At 36.3% G+C, this 22135-nt stretch overlaps 1 long non-coding RNA gene across 1 annotated transcript in view; it reads right to left on the bottom strand.

Annotated features, from left to right (window-relative positions):
• Nucleotides 1-22135, bottom strand: part of LOC102158095 (uncharacterized) — an 899417-nt gene that overhangs the window by 39878 nt on the left and 837404 nt on the right. The window contains exon 7 of the long non-coding RNA XR_014824905.1: nucleotides 21503-21667. This is a non-coding gene — a long non-coding RNA (uncharacterized LOC102158095). The remainder of the gene's footprint in view (nucleotides 1-21502; nucleotides 21668-22135) is intronic.

Genomic DNA, 22135 nt, shown 5'->3' with positions numbered 1-22135 from the left:
TTAATTTATTTGTGACCAAAAAAAAAAAAAAAAAAAACAGATTTACAGTAAATCTAATGTAGCTGAAACCTCAGAGCCTCTCACTTGTTCAAGCCTCTTCCCAAGCTCCACAAAGAGCTCTAGCAATGCTTTTGTAAAATTTGCAAAAGTAGACTTTTAGCCACAATAGCATAGGACAACTGCCTCTTTCCACTCCAACTTTCCTTTGAACACACTCATGTCCCAGAATCCAGTTAAGGGTGAATTCAGCTAAGTGAAAATTGCATTGACAATATGTTTAGTTTGTGTTTAACAAGACAAATGTGGTTCATGTTCCCTTCCACAAAGAGTGAAATTAATGCTTGCCTTCCATGGTGCCAAAGCTCATGTGGTATGCATGGTTATGCACAGTTATGTGCATGGTTGGGAGTCCTACTGTGAGATGAATGAGTCCTATAGAACCGAGCACTAGAAATACATGGTTGTACAGGAGAAACAGGTTTGGAATGTAGTATGTGAGAACTTCTCCCAATAATCAAACATATAAACATTTAAGTAGAAGAATTAGTTCTTTCTTTTGCTTATTCAATGAAAAAATTATTGAATTTAAATAAAGAAAAAATTCATTTATTGCACGCATACCCAATAATACATAATAATCTATTACTATAAATGCACACTAAATAGCTTTTTTCATTTGCATGAAATAGAAAGGATTAAAATTCCTGAATTTTTACAGAATGAACCTGTAGGTGTGTTACAGAGTAGGTCAGTATGTAAAGAATCATGTATTCTTCATCCTTTTATAAGTTGTACCTAGCATTACATTTCTCAGTGAATTGTGAAACTGAAATTTTCTAAATTATCAGTAATAAAACAAACTTACTTCAGGCATTCTAGGCAAAAAGCCTGAGTTTTTTTCTATACTCTCTACAGAAAATGGTATAAAAGCATTAAAGTATGAAAAAGTTATAAAAAATGCACAGCCAAAACTTTAGGGAGCAAAGTACTATAGAGGTATGTCAGTTAATTAGCATAAGTATTGTTATAATTTTCCTGAATTTTATAATGCCTGCAGCATATATCAGCTTTATTTTTTAATTTTGTGAATTTTTCTAGTTTTAAATAAGCATTTAGTTATTAGTTATATATCCAACATTGTATTTCTTTTTTTTTTTTTTTGTCCTTTCTAGGGCTGCACCTGCGACATAGGCTAGGGGTCTAATCGGAGCTGTAGCCGCCGGCCTATGCCAGAGCCACAGCAAAGTGGGATCCTGAGCCTTGGCTGCAACCCACACCACAGCTCACAGCAATGCGTGATCCTTAACCCACTGAGCAAGGCCAGGGATCGAACCCTCAACCTCATGATTCCTAGTCAGATTCGTTGACCACTGGACCACGACAGGAACTCCCAACATTGTATTTCTAATTTTGTATTCTTTTCTTCTCAAATACCCCTGTTCCCAATTATATACACTTTATACCCTCTAAACTTTTGACCAGAAATATTATACTATTTACTGATACTTGAATCCAAGCTCTATGACAGCAGGAATTGTTTTTCTTTTATTAACTGCCATAGGTCAAAACCTATACAGAATCTGAAATTATATAAAAGATAATCAGTATTTATGAAATGAATACATGTCACTATTTATACTCTATGCTTCCAAGCTGAAAAAGCCTAATGTTTTATTTGTTCTTATTAAGTAGACTTGTTCCACCCAGTTTCCTGTAATTAAGCTTTCCCCACAAATATCATGTTTACATAGAAAAATTATATTTAAAAAATTGCCTTGCAAAACTCCAGTATTTTAAAAAAGGATTTACTTTCTGCAGTAGTGAAATATTCATTTTAGAAAATATGCAGACATAAGACACCCAGGAAAGTACAAGCCGAGGGAAAAAGAAAAAAGAGAAAACCTAAAGACAGAACAGGACAGATCATTACATGTTGGACAGAAAGTTTAGAAAGAACCAGGTCTGAATATGGAAAGATGGCTGAACTCACTTTTCCTTTTCTTTTCTTTTTTTTTTTTTTTTGTCCTTATTAGGGCCTCACCCAGGCTAGGGGTCAAATCAGAGATACAGCTGCCAGCCTACACCACAGCAACAGTAACGCCAATCTGAGCCACATCTGTGACCTACAACATAGCTCACAGCAACGTTGGAGCCTTTAACCCACCGAGAAAGGCCAGGGATCTTGTTGGATTTTTTACTGCTGAACCATGACAGGAGGCCTCAATTTTGCTTCTCACCTTAAAAGAAACTCAAAATGAATATAACAAAATCAGCTTTCATGTTTATCCAAATAGCCAATGTATGCTACGTTCTACAAGTAGGTATTTGAAAACTATTACCTTCTGCTTTAAGTAATATTTACTGAGTGACAAAAATACCCTGAGAGATGAACAGTTAAAATGACAGGCTACCTCATTTTATGCAGAGGTGAAAAGAAGCATGAACCACATGTTGCAAAATTAAAATGTGAAATGAAGCTGGGATGTGTGGGAACAGCGACACAGATGTTCAGATGTTACTTGTCGAGACTGGGCTCAATAGACCAGACTCAACAAACCATGGAAATTTACAATTTGGGGGCTCTGATATTATTAAAATATTATAACTTAGGAGAGTTTTAAGAGATATAGAAAAGTAGCTGCCATTTGTCCAACTCTAATTTGAGATTATGCTCTTGAATATGTTTGTTTTTTGGTAAAGTGATGATATTAGATATAAACTAATAAAATAACAAAACTGATTATTAATTTTGTAGGGCCACACCCACAGCATATGGAAGTTCCCAGGCTAGGGGTCAAATTGGAGCTGCAGCTGCCAGCCTTCACCACAGCCACAGAAACACCAGATCTTAAGCTGCATCTGCAAAACTGTACCATACCTCATGCTAAGGCCAGATCCTTAATCCATTGAGTGGGGCCAGGGATTGAACCCATTTTCATGGATACCGGTCAGGATCATTACTGCTGAGGCACAACAGAGCTCCACAAAACTGATTTTTAAAATTTAAAAAAAACAACTTTTTAAATAGCTAGGGTAACTTGGTTCATTTCCTTCTCCCACCCTAGACTTTCTGAAGTAACTCTTGACTTTACAGTGCATCACTTTCTTTGTTCTACAAAAGTGTCCATATTTCTTTTATTGGACTATTATCTCCATCTGTGCTTGCAGTATCCCACACAGAGAGCACTCTACCCTCTCTCTCCACCTGTTTCTCTATCAAATCCCATATTTATATGTATAAATGCATGTGTCTGTTTTTTATATATCTGTTCAGTAGCACTGATGAAATTCAGGTTTTGAATCTTTACTGAAATGTAGTTGATATACAATATTGTGTTAGTTGCAGGTATACAGTATAGTCATTCAGTATTTTTGCAGATTAGGTTCCATTATAGGTTATTATGAGATGATGAGTATAATTCCCTGTGCTCTACAGTAAATCCTGGCTGCTTATCTATTTTGTATATAGTAGTTTGTTTCTGTTAATCCCAGACCCTCAATTTGCCCCTCCCACCTTCCCTCTCGCATTTGGTAGCCACAAGTTTGCCTTCTATGTCTGTGAGTCTGTTCTGTTTGTTTAATTTAATAATAATTTACTAATTTTTCTAAATGTAAATATTTCTAATTATTTACTACCTTGGATAGTTTATTTAACCTATTCATAATCAATAATTTCTTAAATCTTTGATTATACATTGATTCAAATCAACCTTAACTACACAAAAAACTAAATAGAGAAGTTCCTCTGTGGCTCTGTGGGTTAAGGATCTGGTATTGTTGCTGCTGCAGTTCGAGTTGCTTTTGTGTTAAAAGGAGATAACACCCTCTACTGCTTCAAGGTTTCAAGTACAAATCAGACAATGTCAATGAAGTAATATATTTGGAGTCCTTTGAGAATAAGTCTGTGTAATATTTGAGACATCATTATTGATAATTAAGTTATAAGTGTTAACTTTGACTGAGTATCTGCTATATTCTCAAAACACAAGTGTGCTAAAATTCTTTACAGTCATCCTTGTATTTTAGCCTCAGAACTCTAAACTCAGTAAGTTTATCTTTAGTCCCTACCACAATCCAGGAAAAACTTATTAGAGGTGTATCCTCATAGTGCTTTTGGGAACTTTCTCTATATATTTGGAATCCATTTCCTCTCTTCAAATTTATCTGACTTCTGTTCATTACTTAAATGCTATCAAACAAGTTTCCTCTGTAAATTAACTTTTTGCTGTAACAGTAGCATTTATTACCAAAACATAGGAATGGATAATTATGTTTTTTTCAGGCACTGTGTCACAGCCAGGATGTTATTTACAAGTGGGAAGGCTAGGTCCATTTGATGCACACTAAATCATGCCGGGTAATTTTTTTTAAGATTTTTATTTTTTCCATTATACCTGGTTTACAGTGTTCTGTCAATTTTCTACCGTACAGCAAGGTGACCCAGTCACACATACATACATACATACTTTGTCTCACATTATCCTCCATCAGGTTCCATCATAGTGATTACATATAGTTCCCAGTGCTATACAGCAAGATCTCCTTGCTCATACATTCTAAATGATATAGTTTGCACCTATTAACCCAAAATTCCCAGTCCATCCCACTCCCCCCCCCTCGGCAACCACAAGTCTGTTCTCCAAGTCAATGATTTTTCTTTTCTGTGGAAAGGTTTATTTGTGCCATATATCAGATTCCAGATATAAGTGATATCATATGGTAGTTGTCTTTCTCTTTCTGACTTACTTCATTCAGTATGAGAATCTCTAGTTCCATCTATGTTGCTACAAATGACATTATTTTGTACTTTATTATGACTGAGTAGTATTCCATTGTGTATATATACCACTTCTTTTTTTTTTTTTTTTGCCTTTTCTAGGGCCACTTCTCACAGCATATGGAGTTTCCTAGACTAGGGGTCTAATTGGAGCTGTAGCCACCGATCTATGCCAGAGTCACAGCAACATGGGATCCAAGCCACATCTGCGACCTACACCACAGCTCACAGCAACACCAGATCCTTAACCCACTGAGCAAGGCCAAGGATCGAACCCACAACCTCATGGTTCCTAGTCGGATTCGTTAACCACTGCACCACGACGGGAACTCCAAAGCTTTTTTTTTTTTTTTTTTTAATATATATACCATTCCTTAATCCAATCATCTGTCAATGGATAGTTAGGTTGTTACCATGTCTTGGCTATTGTGAATAGAGCTGCAATGAACATGAAGGTACACGTGTCTTTTTCAAGGAAAGTTTTGTCCAGACATATGGCCAAGAGTGGGATTGCTGGGTCATATGGTAGTTCTATGTATAGTTTTCTAATTATGTTATGTATTTCTACCTCAATACAGTTTTCCATAGTGGTTGTAACAATTTAAATTCCCACCAACAGTGCAGGAGGGTTCCCTTTGCTCCACACCCTCTCCAGCATTTGTTATTTGTGGACTTCTTAATGATGGCCATTCTGACTGGTGTCTGGTGGTATCTCGTGATAGTGTTGATTTGCATTTCTCTTATAATCAGGGATGTTGAGCATTTTTCAAATGCTTGTGGGCCATACATTTTTATTTTTTTTTAATTTTAGCTTTTTTGTATATCCCCAATACATTATTTTTTGTTCTACTGTACAGCATGGTGACCCAGTTACACATACATGTATACATTCTTTTCTCTCACATTATCGTGCTCCATCATAAGTGACCAGACATAGTTCCCAGTGCTACACAGCAGGATCTCACTGCTAATCCATTCCAAAGGCAATAATTTGCATCTATTAACCCCAAATTCCCAATCCATCCCACTTCCTCTCCCTCCCCCTTGGCAACCACAGGTCTATTTTCCAAGGCCATGATTTTCTTTTATGTGGACAGGTTCATTTGTGCCATATATTAGATGCCAGATATAAGGGCTATCATATGGTATTTTTTTTCTCTTTCTGACTTATTTCACTCAATATGAGAGTCACTAGTTCCATCCATGTTGCCACAAATGGCATTATTTTGTTATTTTTTATGGCTGAGTAGTATTCCATTGTGTATATATACCACTTCCTAATACAATCATCTGTCGATGGACACTGGGGTTGTTTCCATGTCTTGGCTACTGTGAATAGTGCTGCAATGAACATGCGGGTGCATGTGTCTTTTTTAAGGAAAGTTTTGTCCTGATATATGCCCAAGAGTGGGATTGCTGGGTCATATGGTAGTTCTATGTATAGATTTCTAAGGTACCCCCATACTCTTCTCCATAGTGGTCGTATGACCTAACATTCCCACCAACAGTGTAGAAGGGCTCCCTCTTCTCCACACCCCCTCCAGCATTTGCTGTTTGTGGACGTCTTAATGATGGCCAGTCTGGCTGGTGTAAGGTGGTATCTTGAGGTAGTTTTGATTTGCATTTCTCTTGTAATCAGGGATGTTGAGCATTTTTTCATGTGCTTGTTGGCCCTCTGTATATCATCCTTGGAGAAATGTCTATTCAGGTTCTATGCCCATCTTTCCATTGGGTTGTTGGATTTTTTATTGTTGAGTTGTATAAGCTGCTTGTATGTTTTAGAGATTAGGCCCTTGTCAGTTGCATCATTTGAAACTATTTTCTCCCATTCTGTAAGTTGTCTTTTTGTCTTCTTTTTGGTTTCCTTTTTTGTGCCAAAGCTTGTCAGTTTTATTAGGTCCCATTGGTTTATTTTTGCTTCTATTTCTGTTGCTTTGGGAGACTGACCTGAGAAAGTATTTGTAAGGTTGATGTCAGAGAATGTTTTGCCTATGTTTTCTTCCAGGAGTTTGATGGTGTCTTGTCTTACGTTTAAGTCTTTCAGCCATTTTGAGTTTATTTTCATGTATGGTGTGAGGGTGTGCTCTAGTTTCATTGATTTGCATGCAGCTGTCCAGGTTTCCCAGCAATGCTTGCCGAAAAGACTGTCTTTTTCTTATTTTATATTCTTGCCTCCTTTGTCAAAGATTAATTGACCATAGGTGTCTGGGTTTATTTCTGGGTTCTCTATTCTGTTCCATTGGTCTGTCTGTCTGTTTTGGTACCAGCACCACACTGTCTTGATGACTGTGGCTTTGTAATAGCACCCGAAGTCTGGGAGAGTGATGCCTCCTGCTTGGTGTTTGTTCCTCAGGATTGCTTTGTCAATTCTGGGTCTTTTGTGGTTCCATATAAATGTTTGGATGGTTTGTTCTAGTTCTGTGAAAAATGTCATATGTAAGTTGATAGGTTGCTTTGGGTAGTATGGCCATTTTTATAATATTAATTTTTCCAATCTAGGAACATGGGATATCTTTCCATTTCTTCGAATCCTCTTTAATTTCCTTGATTAATGTTTTATAGCTCTTAGCATATAATCTTTCACCACCTTGTTCAGGTATATTCCCAGGTATTTGATTTTTGGGGTGAAATTTTGAATGGTATTTTACTTTTGTATTAATTTTCTAATATTTCATTGTTAGTGTACAGAAATGCAACTGATTTCTGAATGTTAATCTTATATCCTGCTACTTTGCTGAATTTGTTGATCAGTTCAAGAGGTTTTTGGATTGAGACCTTAGGGTTTTCTCTACATAGTATCATGTCATCTGCATACAGTGACAGTTTTAGCTCTTTTCTTCCAATTTGGACATCTTTTTTTTTCTTTTGTTGCCCTGATTGCTGTGGCTAGGACTTCTAATACTACTTTGAATAAAATTGGTGAGAGTGGGCATCCTTGTCTTGTTCCAGATTTTAGTGGAAAGATTTCAGCTTTTTCCATTGAATATTATATTTGCTGTGGATTTGCTATAAATGGCTTTGATTATGTTACGGTATGTTCCTTCTATACCCACTTTGTTAAGAGTTTTTATCATGAATGGATGTTGGACTCTTTCAAATGTTTTTTTGCATCTACTGAGATGCTCATGTGGTTTTTGACTCTTTTTTCATTAATGTGGTGTATGATGTTGATTGATGTGCATATGTTGAACCATCCTTGTGCACCTGGGATGAATCCCACCTGATTGAGGTGTATAATCTTTTTTATATATTGTTGGATTTGGTTGGCTAAAATTTTGTTGAATTTTAGATGATGATATTGTCCTATAGTTTTCTTTGTTGGTAGTATCTTTGTCTAGTTTCGGTATTAGTGTGATGGTGGCATCATAGAATGTCTTTGGGAGTATTCCTGCTTCTTCAACCTTTTGGAAAGTTTAAGGAGGATGAGTATAACTTCCTCTTTGTATGTTTGGTATAATTTGTCTGTGAAGCCTTCTGGTCCTGGAATTTTATTTGTAGGGAGTGCTTTTATGACATATTCCATTTCATTCCTAGTGATCTGTCTAATCAGGTGATGTATTTTATTTCTTCTTGGTTCAGTGTTGGCATAGGTCTCTAGAAAGATGTCCATTTCTTCTGGGTTGTCAAAGTTGTTGGCATATAATTGTTCATAGCATTCTCTTATGGTTTTTTGTATTTCTGCAGTATCCATTATGATTTACCCTTTTTCATTTTTTTTTTTTACTTTTAATATATATTTTTTTATTTTCCCACTGTACAGCAAGGGGGTCAGGTTATCCTTACATGTATACATTACAATTACATTTTTCCTCCACCCTTTCTTCTGTTGCAACATGAGTATCTAGACATAGTTCTCAATGCTATTCAGCAGGATCTCCTTGTAAATCTATTCTAGGTTGTGTCTGATAAGCCCAAACTCCCGATCCCTCCCACTCCCTCCCCCTCCCATCAGGCAACCACAAGTCTCTTCTCCAAGTCCATGATTTTCTTTTTTGAGGAGATGTTCATTTGTGCTGGATATTAGATTCCAGTTATGAGTGATACCATATGGTATTTGTCTTTGTCTTTCTGGCTCATTTCACTCAGGATGAGATTCTCTAGTTCCATCCATGTTGCTACAAATGGCATTATGTCATTCTTTTTTATGGCTGAGTAGTATTCCATTGTGTATATATACCACATCTTCCGAATCCAATCATCTGTCGATGGACATTTGGGTTGTTTCCCCCTTTTTCATTTCTTATTTTGTTTATTTGGGTTTTTTCTCCCCTTTTCTTGGTGAGTCTGGTCAGAGGTTTGTCAATTTTGCTTACCTTTTCAAAGAAAGGTAAGTTCTTGGTTTTATTGATTTTTTTCTATTGTTTTTTGAATCTCTATTTTATTGATTTCCTCTCTGATCTTTATGATTTCCTTCCTTCTGTTGACTTTAGTTTTTTTGTTGTTGTTGTTCTTTTTCTAATTCATTCAGGTGGTGGGTTAGGTTGTCAGTTTGAGATTTTTCTTCTTTTCTGAGGAAGGCCTGTATCACTACAAATTTCCCTCTAAGTACTGCTTTTGCAGCATCCTATAGCATCCTACAGATTTCATTATCATTTGTCTTGAGGTATCTTTTAATTTCCTTCTTGATTTCCTCATTGACCATTGGTTTTTTAGTAGCAGGTTGTTTAGTTTCCATGTAGTAGGTTTTTTCTCATTTCTTCTCCTGTGGTTGATTTCTAGCTTCATGCCATTGTGTTCAAAGGAGACACTCAAAATAATTTCTATACTCTTAAATTTGTTGAGGTTAGTTTTGTGCCCCAGTATGTGATTGATCCTTGAGAATGTTCCATGTGCACTTGAGAAGAATGTGTCTTCTGATTTTTTTGGATGTAATGTTCTGAAATGTCAATTAAGTCTAACTTTTATATTGTGTCATTTAGGATCTCTGTTGCTGAATTGATTTTCTGCCTAGAGGATCCATTCATTGATGTGGGTGGGGTGTGAAAAATCTCCTACTATTATTGTATTTCCATCAATTTCTCCTTTTATGTCTGTTAGTATTTGTTGTAGGTATCTGGATGCTCCTATATTAGGGGCATATATATTGATGACTGTAATATCCTCTTATTGTATGGATCCTTTTACCGTTAGGTAGAGTCTTTCTTTACATTCCAGGTAACTGTGATATCAGACTGGTTGTCAAGGTTACTCTCCTTTCAATGCCAATATGCATCATACAATCTTGAGGTATTTGTTTTATCTCATGACAAAGAAAAATTTTCCACTTACATGGGAAAGAAAAGTTTAATAACAACTTCATACAATTATTTAATTTTAGGTCATATCAATAACTGCAGAGATTTACTGAGCATCAGTAAATCAATAAATCATACTCAAGATTTATTGAGTATCAATTATTCCAGTCTCTGAAAATACAAAGAATTAGGCATAGATCTTATTCTTAGATATTTTATTATTGAGTAGGTGAGAGTGTGTGTGTGTATTCTGGGATGAGATGGAATAGGAGTAGCAACCAGGGCTGCAGGAGAAACAAATAAATAGATGATTATGTTGCAGGGCTTATAAGCTCTATGGTGACAAGCCTGAAGTGTCTCTTACTACAGAAAAAAAGGCATTCTCTCACCCAGGCCAGAAATATTTAAAGAAGGCTTCCTGGAGGAAGGATGGTCTGAGTTGAGTCTTCAAGGAAAAGTAAGGGTTGGCTAAACAAACAAGGAAAAAGTGTACTTAGGGCAGAAAGAATAGAACAGGAAAAGATATGGAAGACAAAAAGCTGTTACCATAGGAAAGAGCAAATAGGCAAGTATGGTAAAGATTATCTTGAGCTGGGATTTAAACCCACACTCTTTCCTCAATACTGTGTGATGCTATAAACTCCATATAAGCTACAGCCTTGAAGTATGAAGATATATTTAGAAAATACAACCTTGACACTGAAGCTAGTGACTATTAATACAGAACTGATGAAACTAACTATTGCACTTAGTTAATAGCTCAATGTTCATAATACCACATCCCTCAGAAGGATGTTAATTTAAAAGGTAATGATTGTAATGTAAGGTAAAAGCTACATGAATTTATTTTTCTATTTATTTATTCAACACATATTTATTAAGTATCAATTATACATTACAAAATTGTGCTGGTGGAGAGATGTAATGATAAATAAGCTCTGCCCTTTGCATCCAAACACATGACAGCATAATAACAAAAATGGTCCACCTTGTCTGAAACACAAGAGACAAACAGCAAAAATTGCTCAGAATAATACTGGCCTTATTTAATAGAAATGGGCTCTTTTGGCTGCTATCACAGGTATCCTGGTCTGTTTAGTAGTTTTCTCCCTCTGATAAAAGTAGGCATATCTCAGTCTTTATAATGCTATTTTGCAAAATCATATAGTATCTTTATCTTGACTCTTTGCTCATTTAAAAAAACTTTCTGACAGTAATTTCACTATTACATCTAGGAATAAAATGACAAAAACAGGTGTATTTAGAATCTCTTGGCTGTTCTAATCCCAATTTTCACATAATAATATTATATTATGTCTGAACAAGCAGAAGCTCATGATTTAGTAGTTGGGACTATTCTCTGAGGCCTCATAACTGAAGTAGGAATTAACATAGACCAATCTCTACTGCAGACTAATACAGAAGATCGAAAATTGAGTATGAGAGTCAGCAAAAAGGGTAGTTAGCTTTTTTTGCTTATCTAGTCAGTCATTATCTTTCTTTTTATCTTGTATTATTACACTAGGCAGTTTGTTATGGATATTTAAATATAGAAAATAAAATAGCACAATAAATCCCTATATACCCAGAGTCCTTCATCAATGAATATATTAGCATGTATCTGTAAAGAATGTCTCTTAAAAAATTAAAACACAACTTTAATGCCATTTATTACTTGAACATTTACAATAGCTCTTTAAAATTGAATATCTGCTTAAATGTTTAAGTTTCAAATTGTTTCACATATGTTATTTTTATTAACACTTGTTTGAGTTGGGATCAAAATAAGGACCACACATTGAAAATTGTTGCTATGTTGTTGAAATCTTTGTAAAGATTCTCTTCAATTTTATTTTTGTCACAATTTAAACTTTGGCAAAAAGAACCTAGGTACTGATTGCATCCCTGTAGTGTCACTTGACATGTTCATTAGTCATATATATTTTCATCAAATTAGCATTTGGATCTAAAGATTTATTCTAAACTAAGTTTCTCCTACATTTTATTTTTTGACAAGATTATTTCATAGTTGCATGTTCCATCAAGAAATAAAACATCTAGTCATTTTTCTTTTTATGATGTTAGCAGCTATAGATGCTTAATGCCTAGATCTAAATTACTTTATTTATTTATTTATTTATTTGGTCTTTTTGCCATTTCTTGGGCCGCTCCCGCGGCATACGGAAGTTCCCAAGCTAGGGGTCCAATTGTAGCCGCCGGCCTACGCCAGAGACACAGCAGTGCGGGATCCGAGCCACGTCTGCAACCTACACCACAGTTCACAGCAATGCTGGATCCTTAACCCACTGAGCAAGGCCAGGGATCGAACCCGCAACCTCATGGTTCCTAGTTGGATTCATTAACCACTGAGCCACGACAGGAACTCCCTAAATTACTTTTAGAAGAATCAACTTATCTTTGTAACCATGTACGAAGGAAATATTGTGTTCTTTATATACACAGCAACTGAATAAGAAAAAGAAAAATGGATGCATATGGTATTTATTCAGAGAGAGAGAGAGAGGGAGGGAAAGATGGATGATCAGTTTTAAAAAACAGCTAGTTTAGGAATCTTATAATTGACCACTAATATCAGGCAAGTTACATCACTGATACTATAGAAATCCTTATGAATAAAAACCAAAACCATTATTTCAAAACAAATGCTATAGTAGGTATTTTCAAGTCTCATAAGACCTAATCACTATCAATATTATTTTTTCAGCTTTGAAAATGTTTCTATTTATAGCTACTTAAAGTGAAGCACAAATGTCACCATGTCACAAGGAAACATAATTAAAGTCTCAGTGGTGTTCCTGTCGTGGCTCAGTGGTTAATGAATCCGACTGGGAACCATGAGGTTGAAGGTTCGATCCCTGGCCTTGCTCAGTGGGTTAAGGATCCGGCATTGCTGTGAGCTGTAGTATAGATTGCAGACGTGGCTTGGATCCTGCATTGCTGTGGTGTAGGCTGGCAGCTGCAGCTCCGATTGGACCCCTAGTCTCCTGGGAACCTCCATATGCCGCGGGTGCTGCCTTGGAAAAAAACCAAAAAAAAAAAAAAAAAAAAAAGTTTCACAGGAAGTGAATAATAGAAAGAGAATGTAACTAACACATATTTTGGCACTATTTTACACAAAATGTAAAAATTCTCCCTAAACTAATAAAAGCACAGGAAGAGATACAGTGAAGTGAAGATTAGGTTAGGTTAAGTTACTTTTTAAAAAAGCTTCAAAGTATTTGAGATTGACCTTGGAAAGTAACTTACATGTTGAGAGAGTGTTTGGAAGGCATTAAAAATGGAAAGCAATGAATGGAAATGGATAGTAGCCTTGTGTGGATGGAGAATGATGGACTAAAGGTGGGTAGAAAATCTGTAAATGTGAATGGAGGTCATCTGTGAGTAGCTAAGTAGACTGGATTTGGAGCTAGGTACTCTATAGCACAAATTTTAGCTCAGCTTCTAGGTAGTGGTGTGACTATGTTAGTCTGGGTCTTCTGAGAAGCACATACCAAGACAGACAGCCATCCAAGAGTTGACTGAAGTAAATGTCTATGAGAGAAAATGGGAGGGAGACAAAGAAGGTCAAGAGCATTGTCAGACCATGATTTAGGTCAGCCACCTGGGAAAGAGAAAGAGCAGAAAGGAAGGAATGTTTTAGACTGCAGTGTAGCTCGGGAAAATTTCTTGAAGTCGGTTGGGAGTCCTTGCCAAAGTTCTTTGTCAGAGGAGTCTTGTATCTTCCAGTCATTGACTGGGAGCAGCCCTTATGAACTGTGACTTTGGTGCACACATGGTAACGGATTTCAGGGCCCAGTAGCTGGAGCCATAGTCAATTATACTCCCTATCCTGAAGGATACATTCTTGTGGGTTGAGCAGATAACTTTCTGAGTTACAGCTCCACCATTTACCAAGAGGAAATCTATATATTCATTTCATAGATTTACTGACAATTAAATGAACATATATCTATAAAATAGAAAAAAATATAGTATAGAAGTTGTGATTTCAAATATGACATTGGTGGCTATGATGATAATGGCAAATACATGTAAGGATAAGAATTTTTCTTTAATTGGGTTATGAATCAAAAATGCATGAGGTCTTCTTGGCAAAAATGTGATATTGAACTATACTATAGGACTAAAAAGGAAATTATTGAGAGAAAAGTGTCAGAAGATTAATCAGGAAAGGTACTATCATCTCAGGATTTAGAGATAAAGTACTGGGAAGCATAGGCTATTAGTATACATTAATGTCATAAATGATAGAGATTGAGTGAGGGAATCCTATTGTAAAATTATCATATTAAATAAGGCAATATATTAGGAGGCAACATAATCTTGAACTCAAATGTTGGCTGGAATCATGGAAAGAAAGGAAAATTCTGAGGAGAATTCAGCTATGGACAGGATATCTAAGCAGATATGTAATTTTAGAGGAAAAAAGAAGCAAACTTTATCACCAAGATTTCAAGTTAGTATCTTAGGAATGTTAATGGAGGGTTAAATTTTAAAAAACAAAACAAAACAAAAACAACAAAAAACCCAAACAGGTTTAAATAGATTAAAAGGTTTAAGTTTAGATACTGTCAATCATTTAAGTTTTGGATTTTTGACATTGTGGTATAAGAAAGTTATTCGTATCTAAAAATGAAGGTTGGCATCCTAGGAATAAGTTAGATCAGCAGTAAATAGACTTTGGGGCTCAACAGAATAGCAATGAACTTGTGACTAAGGAAATGCATGTGGTCACCAAGAAAATCACTGCAGAGAACAGTGAAGCAAAACAAAGTCAAGGCTCTCACATACTCCTGAGTTTGGCTGGAAAGTAGAGCCAGAGCTTTGAAAGCTAGTAACAGTGAGTGGAAAAGGAAAGCAAGAGCGAAGAAGTACTGAAGTGAGAAATTTAGGAGGCAAATGTTGAACACTGGCCAGGAAACTATTTTAAGAAAAAGTTCAACTTTGAAATCTGAATAGAAGAGGAATTAAATAAATTTGTTAATTAAAAGTTAGGGATCTTGGAGACCACAGTTTAACTGGGCACGGAATTCTAAATATACAAAATAAGTCAACTATGTTGAAGATAATGCCCCAAGGGTACATTCATTTTTTAAGACTACTGAAAGAAAATGGGGGAAAAAGTGATAAAATAGAATGTAGTTTTGAGGGGCAGATGCAACTTTCAAACAACTTTGTATTTTTGTTTATTTTTCTCAGGAAGTTGTTTGTTGTTCATTTCAAGCATTTTTTAGGCAGAGGGAGAGAAAGAAATGGGAAATGAAAAATTTTAAAAATACATGTAGATAGATCATTTTAAAGGCCATATTTGATAAATCAAAGTCCTGGAGAAGACAAAACACTGAGCACAAGCAGAAAGATCAGCCTTTGTTAAAAAAAAAAAGATTATTTCTTAGAGAAAGAGAGATACAATATGATATCACTTATATGTGGAACCTAAAATATGGCACAAATGAACCTACCTACAAAACAGAAACAGACTCACAGACATAAAGAACAGACTTGGGAAGGGGTGAGAAAGTAGGATGGACTGGGAGTTTGAGGTTAGTATATGCAAACTATTACATTTAGAATGAGTAAGCAATGAGGTCCTACTGTATAGCACAGGGAACTATATCCAGTCTCTTGGAATAGACAATAATGGAAAATAATATTTTTTAAAAAAGAAAGTACAGGAGTTCCCCATTGTGGCTCAGGATCCAGCACTGATGTGAGCTGTGGTACAGGTCACAGATGCAGCTTGGATCTGGTATTACTGTGGCTGTGGCACAGAATGACAGCTGCGGCTCTGATTTGACCTCTAGCCTGGGAACTTCCATATGCTCTGGGTGTGGCACTAAAAAAAAAATGTGCATATATTTATGACGGGGTCTCTTTGCTGTAGAGCAGAAATTGGCACAACGATATAAATCAAACATACTTTAATAAATCTTTAAAAAAGATTTATTTCTCAGAGACTGTAAAATGGCAAAGGGAGGGGGAAACTATAAAGTGATTTTAGAAATAAAAGAGATGGAAGGTGAGTGGGGGGCCTTAAATTTCTCAGTAAAATAGGGAGAAATATCATGACCCCTTTTCTAATTAATAACATAGTTTCCTTAATTTGGTAAATTCCACCGCCAGTAATAATGTATTGATCACATTTACCCTGCTGGTGCTCTTTAAAATGCCTGGAATTTTTTTTTTTTTATTCCTGTCAATATTAATGAAATGATTCCATTAAGGCACAAATTAGGCTAATATTTTATGGAATTAATTTATTTAGATTGAGTCTGATTACTTAGGTACCATGATAATAACTTTGGAAGCATTTGAATAAAATAACCCAATTAATTTAATAAATTGTTAATTTAGTCTTGCCTTCCAGATATAATTAAAAAAATCAGTTTACTACATTAATATGGACTTAGCAACTTGCCTTGTCAAATGAAGACATAGCGACAAACCAAAATGTCACAAGAAATTTCTCTAGAAACACAATCAAGTCATTTATATTCACAAATTTAAGAATAAAGATGCATAATGACAGCATTATTATTTTATATTTGAAGCACTTCTTACTCTCAAGTGAAATTCTGATTTTTTTAACAAATTATAAACAGCTAACTCTTATTCTGCTTATGCATTAGTGAATACTATCATGTTTTAAATCATTCCCCAAGAGCTACATATATCTTAAAAATTGCTATCAATAAACTGGTACATTGTTCTTGGTCTTCCTAGTATATTCTCCCAGGAAAATTCCTAATAGCAGCTGTGTGGTAGAGACATAATAAGATGAAAATATTTATATAGACTTTGGTAAATCTGTGACCTTTTCAAACCAGAATCCCTCATGACAGTACTCATTAAAATTGAGACCCAACCAAGATAAAGCTCAAGTAACAGAGAACACATCCTCTTGGCAAGATTGCCATCAGTATTTTGTAGTCATAATTGGCAAAATGATATGGCAAGTTTTCCTGAACCAAAGAAGCCTAGGACTACTGATGCCCTGTAATGAAAAATGTCACTACCCACTTCAGAAATTGGAAGCTTTCATAAACTGCATTTTGATAAGTCGTGTGTATCCCAAAAGCCTGCTTTCTGGTACTTTGGTAACAAACACTTAAACCTAAACAACATGGGGACTGGAACACAGGTGTTCCTTTTATCTGAGGACTTGAGAGAGGTGATGCCTGGTAATCCATGAATGGTAACTCATATGCAAGGAGTCAGATCTAGAAGCCAGGAGGAAAAGTAGATGCATACACCTGAGGTCCATGTTGGCAACTTAGTTAATAAATTAATTCAAAAAATATTAGCCTAAATCGTGTCTTTTTAGGCTAATGATCTTGGCATCATTGGTGTCTTTGGCAGCTGTTATCAACAATCCTAAAAATATATCCCAGCCTCAATTCTCAGGAAAAATCTCCATTCTGGTGGGAGATGTCTTACAAAGTCCAAACAAGTAGTCATCTAATTAGAATGGGCATCAAAGTCACAAGATTGTTGGCTTCTGAATCACCCTTCTGCTATGCTCTCAAGCTTTTTGGCAGAGAAAAGAAGAAAGACGTTTCTTCTCAATTCATCTCCCTTCTGTGTGGCGCTCTCACAAATCCCCCCACAGAAAGTGAAAATGTGTCCACAGCATAACCTCATGGTCAACAGTGTCCAGAGAAAAGTGCACCTTCATAGAGTACATTAGGAACAGCCTGGTCTATGTGTTCATCTTGTTTGCTATAGATTGATGGTATCATAGGAGCTCAACCTCTGCCTAGGCCCTACTTTTATGGGACTAGGAATATAAAGGTTCAGGAGTACCAAAAAATAAGAAGTCAAAACGAAGTCCCCTGCAATTGTGATATGATACGTTCCTTCTTCCTAAAATGAAAATAATTCTGCAATAGTTAATAATTTATTTTAGGAGTTCCTGTAATGGCTCAGTAGAAACAAATCTGACTAGCATCTATGTGGATGCAGGTTCAATCCATGGCCTCGCTCAGTGGATTAAGGATCTGGCATTGCTGTGAGCTGTGGTGTAGGTTGCAGATGTGGCTTGGATCCTGCATTGCTGTGGCTGTGAGGTAGGCTGTTGGCTACAGCTCCGATTCAGCCCTGAGCCTGAGAACCTCCATTTAGGTGCAGCCCTAAAAAGACAATAATAATAATAATAATTTATTTTAAAAGAGATGCATATGGCCTGATTAAAGGACAGTTATTTGGAATACATCTGTAGTGGATTTTATACACACACACACACACACACAAACATGCTACTGAAAGTCTCAACTTAGCCAACCCTTTGTCATTAATTTTATTTGATCAGTTCTGATTTAGTAACTAAAAACCAGTTGTTAGCCATATGGAATATTTCTTTACTCTATGGTACTCTGGGGAAAATGGATTTATGAAGTTGTTTCCAAATCGTATTCATCTTTGTTAGTGTATCAGAAAAGAAAAAAGAGGAAAAAACATATTGAGCTACATACATTCTCATTTTCTTATCCAAACAGTTTTTGCAAGGAGACTATAAGACTATCCTGGGCTATTTTAAATTTCTTTTGTTTGTAGCTATGTTTTTTTGGCCTTTATATGTGTTTATTAAATGTAATATTATCTACTTTGTCTGGCTCCTCAAAGTAGCAGCCAGACCATAACAAAGTGAGTGTTGAGAAATACTGTTAATAAGATCAAGATACATACACAAATAAGTGCTGCCATCAGCCCTCCTTCCCCACAGGAAATTATTTAGGAAAAAGAAGCAGAGTGCCCTGTTCAAAGCAAATCCATGACCACAAATGCCATCATTATTGTTACTTTCAACTCTGATGTCTCTATCTTGCTTTTTTTCATTTTTTCACTCCCCTATAATGCTTTCTTTTGTTCTAGCTTTATTTCAAACCCATAGACCCTGACATCAACTCTACTCTCTCATGATGCTTGCTTTTTTGTTTTTGTTTCTTCTCACATCTTCTCCTCAACTACATTTTTTCCCTTATTCTCTTCAGATATACTATTATTTTTTTCATTATCATCCATTTCCTTCTCATCCTGGCCTTCCAATCCATGGAGATAAATTTTTTTTTTTTTTTGGTCTTTTTAGGGCCACATGTGCCACATGTGGAGGTTCCTAGGCTAGAGGCCCAGTTGGAACTGCAGCCGCCGGCCTACGCCACAGCCACAGCAATGCCAGATCTGAGCCGTGTCTGTGACCTATACCACAGCCCACGGCAATGCTGGATCCTTAACCCACTAAGCGAGGCCAGGGATCCAACCCACAACCACATGGTTCCCAGTCAGATTCGTTTCTGCTGTGGCATGATGGGAACTCCATGGAGATAATTTTTTATATTTATATTTTTTCCTGTAGGGGAGAAATTTAACTGATCTGTATCTAGTTAGAGGGAAAAGAGAGGAGAGAGAAGTACAATTCTTTTTAAGTATTTAGCATCCAGCACACAAGACCTGAGAAAATAATGTTTGGATCTTCCACTGAGGGATGGAATATACTCATTGCCAGCCCAGCCTTTACCTTTGGCAGCTTCCAGGTGTCAACATACTTTCTCCCAGTTATTCAATTCTAGGTGCTACTGTGAAGCACATCAAATTACAATCCCCAACCAAATGACTTTTAGATTAGGAGGGCCTGACCTAATCACATGCACCCTCAGATCTGTATCTAGAGACATAAGAAATAAGACAAGCAAAGTTAGAGAGACATGCTCTGTTGGCCTGGAATAAAGCAAATACTAGGGAGTTCCCGTCGTGGCGCAGTGGTTAACGAATCTGACTAGGAACCATGAGGTTTCGGGTTCGATCCCTGGACTTCCTCAGTGGGTTAAGGATCCGGCGTTGCCGTGAGCTGTGCTTGGGTCGAAGACATGGCTTGGATCCCGCGTTGCTGTGTCTCGGATCCCGCATTGCTGTGGCTCAGCTGCAGCTCTGATTTGACCCGTAGCCTGGGAACCTCCATATGCTGCAGGAGCAACCCTAGAAAAGGCAAATAGAAAATAGACAAAAAAAAAAAAATCTTATACTAGTAAGGAACTATGAGTGGTGTCTAGGAGCCAAGAGGGATCCTTGGACAACATTACTTACAAATGGGGACATTCCTACAACTACAAGGAACTGAATTCTGCCAACAACCTTAGTGAACTTGAAAGAGGACATGGAGCTTCAGTTGAGAATGACAGTGTGTCTAACACTTGGTTGTAGCTCTGATTATAACATTGTGAAACCCTGAGCAGAGAACCTACTACACCGTGCCCAGACTTGTGACCTTCTGAAACCTTAACATAATAAACCTGCATTTCTTCAAGTGACTAGGTTTATGGTAATTTTTATACAGCAATAGAAAATCAATACCTTCTTCATAAATAAATTGCAAACAAACAAATTTATCATATACCTGCTGTTACTTAGTTGGTCTGTATTATTCTAAAATTATTTTTAACAAAAAAATTTTCATGATTCCAAAAAGAAAGGGAAAATATCTCAAAACACCTGTTTGATTACCAAAATTGATGTCAATAGGTATAGCAAACATAGCTGCTGAAATAAATTACTACCAGTATCTTAAATAAGAAGTCAAAATATAGGAAATCATAAGCAACAAACTACTATTCTAATATCACCAGTATTCACTGATTTTTAACTCTTGGATAATCAACAAAGGCCTTAGAATCACTTATGTATTAAAATTACTACTTATAAGTTCTTAATGGGTTGCTTCAAAATACTTTAAAAAGGAGAAAGGTTGGACTCACCAGAATTCCCTCCCCATCACTTCTCTTTTCATCCTTAGTGGGGGAGATACATGTCTACTGTGTCAATGACAAGGGACAGAATGACAAAACTCGCAGATTCCATTCTTTCAAAGTTTTTTTCCAGAGAAAAATCTATTGATAACCATTGCCTCCCCATTGCATGATACACATGACACCTAATTTCCCTTTTCCCTTCCTAGTAGAAGCCCTTTTAGTCCAGAGAATCACAATATATCCAGTCCTCAAGGAAGATTTGTATTTGTTTGAACCAGTTAGATCATGGTATTCATTGGGCTAGAGGTGAACATGTGAGTTAAGTTTTCCCAATCAGGTTGAAAAGAAGGTTTAAGGGATCTTTTTCCCAATCAGGTTGAAAAGAAAGTTCAAGGGAAAAATCTCCCCTTTCATCACCTGTTAGCAGTAAATGAGAATTACTGTTGCCTAGGTCATCATTGGCAGCCATCTTGATACCACAAGTACAACCACCCTCAGGAGGCAGCTGAGTACAACAGAGGATGGCAGAGGAGAAAGAAGAAAAGGACCTGGATCCATGATTATATTAGGTTTCTTATTACCACACACTTGGAGCCCATTCTACTTCTGAACTTCCAGTTAACATTAGATAATACATTCCTTTGCTGATTAAACCACTTCAAATTGGGGGTTTTCTGTTATCTGCAACTCAAATGTCCTAACAGATAATATGAAAGATCAATACTCACTGTCAGTATGCTGTTTAAACTCTAGATGAGCTTTATTTTCAAATGTAAAGTATTTCAAAGGTCTGTAGAATTTCATCTCTAGTTTCCCAGGCAACTATCACCTGTCACTCGTGGATGTTCCAAAGCACACAGGTAATATTCCATCTCATCACCTCAATTTTAAACCTGGAGAAAGACAAATGAAATGGGTGCCAATAAATCCTCAGGGCTGCAGAGATAAAAGAAAAGAATGAAAATCCAGGAGGCAAAAGCAAGTAAACAATCTGCTTTGCTCCCTATCTCCCCTTTTCTACTCTTTGTTTTCATTTCTCTTCTTTTAATGCTACCATGAGAGACTCAAAATTAGATATACATTTTCTTGGAAGTTAAGTTCTTTTTTTCTGCATTAGTTTTCTGGACTCATTTGACCCTTACACACAAGTAGCACTGCCTCCTGCAGAGTAAAGGCTCAACAGTTCCAAATTCAGAATCTAAGATCTTTTGTTCTCTTCTCCCTCACATCATAAGAATAAAAATCAATATTGGACCTAAATAAGTATAATAGACTTTAATGTAAACCATTTAAATGCTAATATTCTTCCTCTCTAAATGTCTCTTCAATAGGGCTGATTTATATACAAGTGATGGAAATAA

The sequence above is a fragment of the Sus scrofa genome, chromosome 13, assembly GCF_054392235.1.
Source record: "Sus scrofa isolate SSC_HxYL_T2T_F1_AM1 chromosome 13, Sscrofa_HxYL_maternal_Yorkshire_Landrace_v2.0, whole genome shotgun sequence".
NCBI classification, from domain to species: domain Eukaryota; kingdom Metazoa; phylum Chordata; class Mammalia; order Artiodactyla; family Suidae; genus Sus; species Sus scrofa.
The sequence above is the reverse complement of the archived record's forward strand: the minus strand, read 5'-3'. Positions and strand labels throughout refer to the sequence as shown.